General features: G+C 37.6%; 1 protein-coding gene across 3 annotated transcripts in view; it reads left to right on the top strand.

The window, feature by feature from the left end:
* Positions 1 to 12292, top strand: part of grid2 (glutamate receptor, ionotropic, delta 2) — a 595344-nt gene that overhangs the window by 493389 nt on the left and 89663 nt on the right. The window lies entirely within an intron of this gene.

The following is a 12292-nucleotide window of genomic DNA, read 5'->3' as shown; positions in this document are numbered from 1 at the left end:
AGGGGTCAGAAGAATAAAATGCACTTACTGTACTTACCTTCCTTCCTGTTATTGTAGACAATGCAAGTAAAATGGCTGATGTGCTGAATGTATATTTTACACAGATGATCATTAAGGCATAAATTAACAGTATGTCCCGGGCATACTGGTAGGACAGGAGTTCTGTATTGGATCTTATTTCCATTCTTGTGAATAAGGTAAATTGTGTTTTGGATGTAGAAGAATTCAGCAACAGACAGGTGTGCAAAATAGTTGGGGGTCACTAAAATGTACAAGCTATTAATTGAAAACTTGTTAAAATGTTGTTTAAGAACATTAAAGTAATGTACCTAATGCTCTTTATTCTTGCCGTCAAGATGTAATTTGTTTAAATAATGTTTGTGCTTGAAGAAGTTTTCAAAAGTCTATTTTAATCACTCAGCTGACAAAAAGTGCTGCTCATGGATCTTTTTTAACGGTATAAACAACAAGTACAGGACGATTGCTGTACAGAGAGCTGTGAATGATGGATTTAACCAGAAATTACTGGCCTTGACAGAAAGTGGCATTCAGTTACAAGGTTCACAGCTGGAGCTGGAGTAAAGGAATTTGGTTCCATTGTTACAGAATAAGTGGACATGGTCAAGTACCTCAGACTTTTAATACTCATTTGATTTTTTTTATAAATAACTAAGAAATGACTCAGTTTTCCTTAAGTGTATAATGAAGGGAATTTGTAGGTAGCAAGTCCTTATCATTGTACTTGTTGATTTGTAGGTAACACATACTTTTTACAGTAATGCATCTGTTTTTGTTAATACAGCTTGTAACAAAAGGTATGGGAAGGACTCCTTGGTGGTATCTTGATGTTTACTTGTTGAAAGGCTTACTTTGTTTGTAGACAGTATCTAGAGGAGAAATGCTAAAATAAAGACTCTCTCTGCTCTGGTCTCACTAGATACTTTATTTGGGGAGGCTAGACACAACATTCCGCAAGCATTCCTTGCATGAAACCACTAAGACTGTTTCTCCGAGAAGAATCACACACAGAATCCATACTTTGTACTGTACTTATAAGGAGAGCTTATGTTGATTTGTAGACAAGCTGACACAGATAAATGACATCTCACTCTCAAAGTAGTATAACAGTTCCAGTATAAACAACATTGATAGAAAACTTAGAAGTGATTAATTTATTCTTGGGTTTGCATTGGTGCCTTACAGCACTGGGGTCCTTGGTTCAATTCCTAGGGTGCCATCTGTGTGGTGTTTATATGTGTCCCCCATATTTGTGGAGATCTCGTAGTCCAAAAACATACAGGCGGGATAATTGGCTTCTTGTAAAATTGGCTCTCTTGTGAGTGTCTCTGTGTTAGAGCCTGTCTGCCTTTTACCCCAAAATGGAAGAAGAGGTTAGAAAACAGATGGGTGAATAATTTATTCTGATGGTGTAACCTTGAGCTGAGACTGTTTTTTAATCTTTTTTTTTCCTAACTCAAATACCAGCATGAATTATGGGAAAGCAACATTGTGATGGTGCTTTTGATATACTTTAAGAATATTCTTCTGTTTCTCCAGAATGTTAAACAGAATGTAAAAAAGTCTGTGAGAGGTCAAACATGAAATATTGAAGGAAATGCTCAATAGTGTTCAGATAATAATATCTGAAGAGCATGTCCTCTTGTTCCACACAATCTGGAATATCAGTGCTGACCTAAATACACTCCTTAATAATTCAGCATTCAGTGTGAAAAAGAACAAATAATGATGTTTACCCTCTTTACCTCGGTGTTGCTTTTCTCTCCAAACTTTTATTAGGTACTCAATGCACATCAAATTCAACCTGGCTTTTTTTTATACAGGACTACCATATCGTTTGTCTCTTCTCTCTTGTAACATCACAGGAGGCTTAGTTATTCAATAACCTCTTCAAACTGGTTCTTGAAGGATGCCAACAAATCAGCTGCCATGGAATGGATTGACTTTTTATCTCCTCGCTCCAGAGCAGTCTGCGATGGCAAGGAAACGATCAGAATTGCATTGAGGGGAATATGGTGACATTAGAACTAGAACTAAAATTCTTTTTTTTTAAATAACCTTGCCTCAGGACATTGAAAGCAGACTGATTTCATGCTAGCTTATAAGAAAAAAACCCTGTCTCTTTCACAGCTGGGAATTAACTTTTATCATTTAACCTCTCAGCCAGGCAGCTCAACAGTCAGGCACTTAAAGCTTTGACTAAAAAAAGATGACTTGTGTTGGTTGGTAGGGGGCTGAAAGAATCCTTCACTGCAAGAAGATTTGCTTTCTGAGGACTCAGTAGTCGGCACTAATGCCATTTCCTATCCTCATGTTCACCTACTGCTAGTTTGTTTTAGATATACAGATTTGTCAGCTTATGGTAGGATTTGGAGTTGTAGGAGCATGATTGTTGCACACCTTGAAATATATACGCTGTCTTGGGATGTGGATGTGTGGCTGTGGAGTCTTTTCATGGATGAGCAGGAAGAATCTAAGAGCTATTGAACATAAGCTCCAAAACAACAAAAAAGAGTGAAGGCTTTTCTTAAGGTAAGAGTTACCCTATAAATTCCAGGAGTATTAAAATGCTTGAGGAAAAGACTGTCCAAGCCAGAGATAGACCCCCTTTCCACCCTCACCGCATCCCTAGTCACTAGCTCAGTTTGTAAAAATCATCAGAGCACCAGACCTCAGTAGTTGCACGTTCTTTTCTATCAGCTGTAGTGCTCATAGGCTGTCACCAGCTGGTGATCTGGCACCAGTCAGCCCAGAGACTCCATGAGGGCTGTCTGGCATTTCTACTTGTACAGTACTACTACCCATGACACTGTATATGTACTTTTTTCCAGTATTTTACCTTTATAAAAGGGTGGCTCGGTGGCTCAGTGATTAGCATTGCTGGCTCACTGTACTGATGCTCTGGTCCAGTTCTGGACCTGGGGTGCTCTCTGCATAGAGTTATGATGTTCTTCCCATGTTCGTGTGGGTTTCCTCCAGGTGCTCTGGTTTTCTCCCACAGTAAGCACATCCTGGTAAGTTAATTAGCTTCTGGGAAAATTGGCCCAAGATGTACGTGTCTGCATGTCTGTGGATTTGGTGTCTCATCCAGGTGTATCCTGCTTGCGCTTGTTGAGTGCTGGGATAGGCTTGGGCACCCCTGCAACCCTAAGTAGGATAAAGCGGTCAGAAAATGGATGGATGGAAGACAGTACATGCAATGTGCTTTACCACCACATCACCACACGTTCATAGTGATAGTGATTTTTAAGAAACAAAAAATATGAAGACATTCAAGGTACAAAAGTGAAAAGACAGCAAAAGATTTTGAAAAGAGGGTCATGTTTTGTGAGGATCACTGAGCATGCTGAGCTAGGGCACTCGAATGATCAGAGGAAAGCAGTGCAGTGTCCCAGAAACAGCAGCAAAGGTTAGCAGGTGTACAGCATTTCAACTAAAGGACAACGGTAAAAGCACATGATATGAAGGTACACCTACTGTATCTTGTTTTTACTATGTGAAAATGAGGAAAACAGATATAAAAAATGCTTTTTTATTATATTGATATTGGACTTGAATACTGTTTAGAAGAATCTGCTGCATTAAAGGGTGTCATTCTGCAGTCCTCTATACTGTATGTGTTCATGAGGTTTAGCCGTTATTACTGTATGTCCTGTCTGATTAAGCAGGAAAAAAAATGAAAGCAAAGAATTGCTTTTTCTAAACAAGTATTCTTTTCATAATAGCAAAATCTTGCTTTTTGAAGTTTTTGAAAATGTTCTCGGTGTTCAATAAATGTATGTAAGATAACTGTATGTCTCATTGCACTCAGAGGCTCATGTCACACAGAGGGATTAACAGATCAGCATGGCAAACAAGAAACAAATTAAGGAAAAATTTAATGTAGGAAACTTTTTCCCTGCCTTAATTATTGAAAAACTTAAACTATGTTAAGGCACTATCTTATTGCTTGCTAATTACTTGCTGTAGTGGGGTCTTCCAAATGCTAGTGTTCGCAAGTGCCAAGGTCAGTTCCATTCTAATGAAAATTCGCTCCATACAGAGTAGACCTGCTGTGTCTGTGAGCAACTCCTCTTTCTTCCTTTCCAACATTGCAATGAGTGACTGCATTCCTGTCTTTTATGGTTGTCTCAGTGCAGCCCTGTTTCGTTGAAGTCTCCCCAGCCCTGTCTTAGTCCTTTGTCCCCAACCCTGTCAATTTTTTTTATCTTCACCCTAAAAGGCATTTCACTTTTGTTACAATAAGAAGTGCTAAAGGTATTCTAAAGATGTGTAACATACCAAATACAGGATGCTGAATTTCTAGTAGAGACAATGAAATTGTATTTACATAGCTCATGTTTAAAGTGCAATATGCTTTGCAATATTAATGATCTGGCTTTCTAAAAATAAGCACAGGCTTCTCCTATGTAATGTCACAATGTATCCTGGAGTTCCTTATGACTAAGATTTTAAAAAGTATGTTTTGAAAATGCATAAAACATAGACAAAAATTAGTATACAGCCACAATGATGTTTTATCCTAAGAATAAAGTGGACATGCTTTTAGGAATATTTTACTTATTGCTTTTTTATTTGCAAGGGATTGAATACTTTCTAGTTCCTGTTCTAAGCCTGCAAGGCAAGTCTGCAGCCCTGGTTTTGGAAAAAGATGATCCTTTTGATGAGTGTAATATAAAAAGTAGTTATGAGAGACCCAGCGATCGTTAACGTGGACTAATTAAACAATGAAGTCATTGAAAGCTCTGCTGTAATGGAAAGCAGGAGCTGCTGTAGCTCTGCAGGACCAGGCAACAGAGCACTTCTGTTGGTAAAGCATCCATAAGCCAGTGGTACGAACAGCTGTGCATTAACAGCCTGTGAATCTTGCCAGAAAGCTCAATGTCAATGACCCTTGACGATCCAACCTGCAGTTTTAAAATCCTTTCTGCGATTGCAAACTTAAAAATTAACTGACAAGAAGCTTGATTTTGTTTATCATTTTATTTTCATTGCCCATTGGTTTGCAAATGAAAGACAGAGAGCATCAGTACAGAATCAAGAGCACTGTGATTAGGCGGTCAGAGTAAACTTGGCATGAATGCAAGATGCAGCAGTTGGAATCTGTGAATGTGGTGCAGAGCTTTTAAAACACCCTACAAAGTACAGAGAAATGGGCTAAGAAAAGTATAAAATAATTAAGTGATGTTGAAATGAACAGATCCATCACCTGACAATCAGACAAATAACCATGCTAAGTGGTGCCTTCATCACCACTAAATAAGCACTTTTTCTGCTCTAATTTTCAAAAGAGAAAATGTCTCGAAACAAGGGCTCTGTTTGTAACATTCCTGGTTGAAAACACTACTTTGGCTCTCAGACTTTCTTTTCTCCGTTGCTGCATACCTCTAAGCTGCCTCTGACAGCTTTATTACTGACACATCACTTTGTGATTGCTAGTTAATTAATGCTTAATATAGGTCTTTTTTTTTAATGTAGGGTATGTACTGTAGATATCCGTAAACAACAGGTGGTTGTATCTTTCCAGTCTTTATGATGCCTGTCCATCATTTATTAAATGCTATTACTGTATGGCACTCATGAAGAACTCACTCTTGAGTGAGACCCAGGCTCACACATGCACAGTACATGGCTACATGACATAAGCAGGGGTATTTGACCAAACTTTCTTCAAGTGTCCATATGACCTTCAGCCACAAATACACCAGTAGCAGTCAGCACTTGAAGTGTGAGCCATATGACTGCTGTCTTGATTGAAATTCAGGAGCTTAAAATTTTGAAGTAAAATTCTGCTGCAGTGTGCTTTTAGGTAAAGATAAAATCTGGAAGAAGAAAATTAATTTCTTGTAATAGTTTTTTTTTCCAATTAGTCTTATCTTAATATTCTTCAGCTTTCTTTAACTATTATAGTGTCACGTTTCACTACCTTTCCCAATCTAAAGGAAATGAATAAACTCTTCTTGGTCCTGATTGGTACAACTCATGCTTGCAGGCATTGGTTTTAATTCGAAAATGTGAAAATTAATTGAAAAAAGTATTGTGCCAATACACATTTTCAATTGACATTAATAATTGAGTTGATTTGTTGTTTTAGAGGAAAATTAAAATGAAAGAGCTATTTGAGCACTAGATGATCACAATTAATTGTCATCACAAGGTCGTCATCAGTGTCACAATTGAAATGGTTTTATTCTACTTTAAAGAACAACAGACTATTACAATGCCCCAAATTAATTATTAATTATTTATTGTACATGTTAAAAGACTATTCACACCAGCTGAGAAAAGGGATTTGGTTCTGTGGGTGGAAATTAACTGTAGCAAAATCTGAGGGTTCATTCTTATGGTTCATCACAAGCATTATCTCCAATGGTCTTGCCCTGACATCCCTCCTGGACTGTTGTCTCTAATTCTTCCTTGAAGAAAGACAGACATTTTGTACATTTGTTTATGTATAAAGGCACAAGACAAACAATATAGTGCCTCTTGGACCCTAGTTTGCACTCTCTAATATGAATTAAGTGGCAACTATAAAATGGCATATAGAGAAAACTCGTAGTAAAACTTGACAGTGCCTTGGTTAATTCAAGTCAAGATTTATCCTGGTGAGTGCTTGCTAGTTGCACTCCATCTTCAGGCATGGTGAATTACTATTCATTGTACTATTGGAAGGTCAACCAATTGGAGAAACCTGTACAAAAACAGCATGTGAAATACTTGAACTACCAGAACACATGACATACTGTACCTGCTCCAGTTCCAAAATCACACACCAGACCATGTGACATACCTGCTCCAGTTCCAAAATCACACACCAGACCATGTGACATACCTGCTCCAGTTCCAAAATCACACACCAGACCATGTGACATACCTTCTACAGTTCCAAAATCACACACCAGACCATGTGACATACCTGCTCTAGTTCCAAAATCACACACCAGACCATGTGACATACCTGCTCTGGTTCCAAAATCACACACCAAAAGTGCCACAGCTTTCTATTTCCAGCTCTGAAGTATAAGATCCTTCCTCCTACGTACAGTGGAAATTTCTTCATAATCAGCGGTTTTGGTTGCAATGAGACCCGCATCCACCATGAATCTAGAATAAACTACATGCCTTTGTGAAGCAGCAAACATTGTAATTCACTAACCACATTTTCATCTCTTCAATCAGTCAGTACACGCTCAGCAAACTGACATTGATTAAGCTTGCAGGCTGTACACACAACAATTGAAAAAATGCTGCTAACCTAAATACTTACTGTTGTTTCAGGCTCTTTACATGAATAATAAAGGTCAAATCTTGGAAACTATAAATATACAGAGGGGTTTGGGACAAATTTCAATATTCTTCTACACTTTGACATAAAATTGTGGACAAATAAAATTATTGTCTCTAACGTTATATAGATGACTTTCACAAAAAGGCTGTTTAAGAGTGACACCATTATGCTATATCTATGAATGCTGTTTTGAATGCTAGTTCATGAGAATTCATGTTAAGGAGACAAAATGTGACTCAGAAAGTTCAGTCACTCAACGCCACTCCAGCTCATGTCCCTGATATGTCTAGCTACCCTTTACCATGATTTTATCATGAAATGTCTTGAGCTTGTCAGTGCAGCAATTCCTATGATTTTACAGTAGAAAACATCATAACTGTTATTGGGCATAAAAGCAATTCATATTGTTCATCTTGTGTCACTAGAAATGCTGTAAGAGTGAGTAGGATAGGTCTATGTGTTGTTTGATTTACCAGCTAAGGATGCTTGCAAATTAGACACACATACAATGCCAGCATTGGTCTGGGCAGGATTCTGTAGATGTTTCTGTTTTAAATATTTTACAGACACTTTCTGAAAGCAATCTGTCCCAAGAATACAGAAAACTGATAAACATAATACACCAGTTATCAATCTAGAACTGCAATGTGACATTTTTCTCTTTCTTCTGTTGCATTATTATAAGAAATAATAGCTGGGAATCCTTGCAGTGGCATCAACACACTGAGTACAGTATTAATTGGCTTGAGGCCATAACAATTTACATTTTCACACTGGTAATAAGTGGGAGGTACTGTGCTCAAGTGTCCCTTTATAAGATTTAAATACATAACCTTCCACTTATAAGCCTAGTCAGTCCTAACCACTTCTCCCCACTGAGGGTTACTAGACTGATAGCAGTATATTTATGCATTGCTGACATGTTTTTTACAATCTATAAATACATTTATTTTTGATCCTGACATGATTTTCTAAAAGCTTGTTTCTCCTAATCTTAACAAGGTTTTACCAAATTTCTGAACTTCCAGTGAAACACAAATAAGCCTGCCCCCATTTTCTTCTGTGCGGCCCGTGTTAGCCACAGTCTTTTGTTCTGCAGTAGTGATTCAAGAAAGAAATCAATTTGGTAATGATTTAAAAAATGGAAACGTGTACCCATTTCATGTTTAGAAAGGTCCTTTCTAAAATGTAAAAGGAATATTGTTCCCAGCTATAAACAACTTAATAAATTCTTCTCTTGCCCTGTTCAGTATTATTTCATTCATCAGTAACAGGCAAGCCAAGAATGACTAACGTCAGCACTTAATTTGGACAGAAGAAACAAAATGTAAATCAATTCTTTCATCTGTGGTCTGTGTATAGATGTTTTTAAATATGGTGGGTGTTTGTTTTTTGTTTGTTTCATGCTAAGTTAGGTAGCATTGTGAAACAGAAGGTAGATTTCTACTGACACAGTAAGACTCTGCTGTATAAAAGGATCTCCACGTTATCACTGGTAAATGAAATGTTGTTCTCAATTGACTTTTATAGTTGAGTAATTACAATTGATTCTTTTCACAATTATAACACAATTAAAGTGTTTTGATGTGAATTTTCCATTTGAGATGTACATTTATAGTTCTATTGTTCATAAATGAAAAACTAAAAATGTAAGTAAACAATTGATTCCCATTCTTTGCAATTGAAAATGGTCAGGTGGGATTTTGATATTTGCTACATTTAAACCGAATCAACACAAGTCATTTACAACTCTAGTTGTAGATGCGTTTTGAGCTCATAGCATAGCAGCCCTGAGACAGGGTTAAGACCATCTGGTCTTACAAATATTTCAGACATGCTCGTGTGAATAATCCAGTACAGATAATGTAACCAGCAATGTACAGTTGAAAGTACAAAGCTGTTTGCTGGAAAGCTCAAGATGTACTGATTCTACTTCCTCTACTTCCTTGCTATCTGGAGGATGTCTTTATAATCCTGCCTAAGAAGGTTCCATCTCAGATGTCAGAGAGAGTTACGAGGTAACAAAGGAAAAAAGTACTTGTAAAACAGAGATACCAGCAGATGTCAACAATTAATTTGCCTCCTCAAGTGGAGGAATTTCCACTTCATGTTTATGCTCTGTATTAACTTTAACCAGTAAATTGAATTCGGCGTGTACCTTACCAACAAAGTATTCTGTCAGTTAGAAAAGAAAACTAAACTGCAAAACCTGGATGCTATTAAATTACCTGATAATAAGTGGCAGAAATAAACATTCTATATTGCTACTTTTCCTATTATACGTAACATCTGCTGGAGACATTAAAAGTACCGCTTCATGCCTGTGCATTATATAGAGAGGTTAACTCTTGGTTCTGCTTGCTACTTTGCCTTTACTTAGCATCAGATTGCACACAGAGGCCTGTGGAAGGAGTTTGAGACTATTTGTGTAGTCTAAGTCTTGTGAATTTCCTTGTATCAGGTAAATGTCAGCATTTCACTTGTTTTTACCATTTTGTGTCATGTAATTGTCACAAGTGGTTAAAACACTGTTTAAACATTAAGTGGTTTTAAAACCATAAAGTTGCGAGACATTTAGAATTACATGATTTTACATGACGTACTTTATAGAATTCATGTCTCCCTAACACAGCCGTTAAGTGTTGTGCAAGAATCTCGTCTGAATTATCGACTGGTAGCTTGGTGTTCATGTATACTGTAATTCACACTTCAGGATATTTAACTCTGAACATTTATTCAGGTGAATTCAGAACTGTTTAGTTTAAATTCAACAAGTAAGAAGCCACCTCACTTTTTAGTGAATAACTAAAGGTTTCCAGAATAAAAAAGAATAAGGAAACTTTTCCAGTTTTTCAACCTCTCTAGGAAGAGAGACTGCTCATAGTTTTGTCCCTATACCCTCATGGAAATGGTTTCCTTCTCTTTTTTTGTTGTTTTTAAGGCCAGCAACAGCTTCGGTGCTACAAGTCTGTTATCGTAGGCTCCTTGGTCAGGTTTGTTAAATGAACATTGGCAAACTGTCATTACAGCTCATTAGGCAATGTGATTTAAATCCCATCACTAATTTCTTCAAACAGACAGAGAATAAGACCACACATGCTACATAGTCTCAACAAGCTCCCGTGTACCCTCCTATCATTTCCCTGAACATTAAAATTTGGCAAGCCTGTATCAGAAAAAATGCCTCTTTTAATCTGCATTTCTTTACCATGGGACATGTTTGCAACAAATGAGCTCAGCTTCATTGCTGTATTCAAGACCTCACACAAGAGTTTTTAACTTGTCCTGTGGTGATGTTCTCGTAGGCAATGCACAGTCTGTTTCGCTTTCTTTTCCATCTGCATTAGGAGCTGTAAGATTTTCAAATAGAATAGATAACAGGTAATAGCATTTCATATAACAGAACGTCTGTTGAATTTATAACTGTCACCATAGAGCAGTTTATGATGCAAATGTAGTCACTTCAAATGCATCTTTTCATTATATTTGTTTCTAAAATCTTTAAAAGTGAAGTTGAATTTGTAAAGTTCATTTACACAAAACCTTTAAAATGCAACTGCACATAGGGTTCTGGTGGGGAAGATTCAGAAACTCGTATCCCTCCTTCCTGATTTCTATGGTGACCATTTCTGCTGCTGAGGGATATTTCTCTTCTCCTTGGCTGACATGTAATTGTCCAGTTTTCACTACTGATTATCAGAGCAAGCCACCTAAAAGAACAGGGTGAATGTTATCCAGCTCCATCACCAGGGCACATTAGTAATATCACAGTAACAGCACAGTGGAGAAGAGGGAAATGTGGAATGTGGAAAGGCAGGACATGAAAGAACACTAAGTTATGAATCAGAAAGATGCGAGCAGGTACAGTACAAGTGTGGGATTAGAATTTGATTCGAATTTGACCTCTGCCCTATTGGCATCAGCACAGTAAGACAACAGGGAAAAGCAAAGACACCAGGCAAATTTTCTGATTTAATTAGTGTCATTTAAGTAGTCAAATCCTAATAACAATGAAAGAAGTGAATAAATATAAAAGGACAGAATCACAAATTTAATACTTTGGTGTTAACTAACGTAAATGAGGAAATGACAGTGCTGACAGGAGACCAGGACTATCACAACCCCCCTCACTCATGAGGAATGAGTCGGGGAGCCAGGGTTGGAGTGAGGGGTATAGAAAAGATGCGAGCAGAGCTGTGGGCTGCCAGGGAGTATTTATAGGTAGGAGAGTTCAAGTGTAGGATTTGAATTTGACCTCTGCCCTACCTTCTGTTTAACACCACCACAAGGGGCACATACTGTACATTCCTTGAACAGCTTATATTAGGTTATGTACACATGTAGTATTTTGGGGATAGGCTTGCAGGGCTGGGACAGACTGAAATGCATTAACACTCGTAATTAAAAATGCAATGTCAAACATGAAATTGGTCAATTGTCAATTAAATTTGCCTCTATGAATTCTCGTAAGTGACCAGAACCAAGGCCGTTTGCAAAATAAGTCTCCCTGTAACATGAAAGGGAAGTGAAGTTATCCCCTCTAGAAGCTGTTTGACAGGCAGGGCTGCACTGCACATAGTCAGGCTAATCTCTTGTGTCAAGATCAAAAGAACCTCGCTGAGTCTTCTGCTACCTGTACCAGGCATATTCTCAGCTGCTCCACAGGTAATGCCATCTGAAGAAAAAAAAAGATCACGGGTCAATAGAGATTCAGTGAGCCAAAGCTTTATTTTTTAAGGTAGGAGCACTGCAGACTCAGTATAAGCTTCCTTAATGGAAAAAGGTGCACATATTGATACTTGCCTGTACATTTTGCTTTTATATCCTAAGTCTTCCAGTGGAAATTTTGAATAATGCGTAAATAATTTAGAAATATGCAAATGCATCTGTCTCTTAGAATTTTCTAATCTCCTACTTTCCTGTTCAGACACTTGAGTCGAATTCGCAGTATCAGTTAGCTCTGACCAGCTCGAACTCCTTAGTGGG

This window comes from Lepisosteus oculatus, chromosome 3 (assembly GCF_040954835.1).
Source record: "Lepisosteus oculatus isolate fLepOcu1 chromosome 3, fLepOcu1.hap2, whole genome shotgun sequence".
Taxonomy (NCBI): Eukaryota; Metazoa; Chordata; class Actinopteri; order Semionotiformes; family Lepisosteidae; genus Lepisosteus; species Lepisosteus oculatus.
The sequence above is the reverse complement of the archived record's forward strand: the minus strand, read 5'-3'. Positions and strand labels throughout refer to the sequence as shown.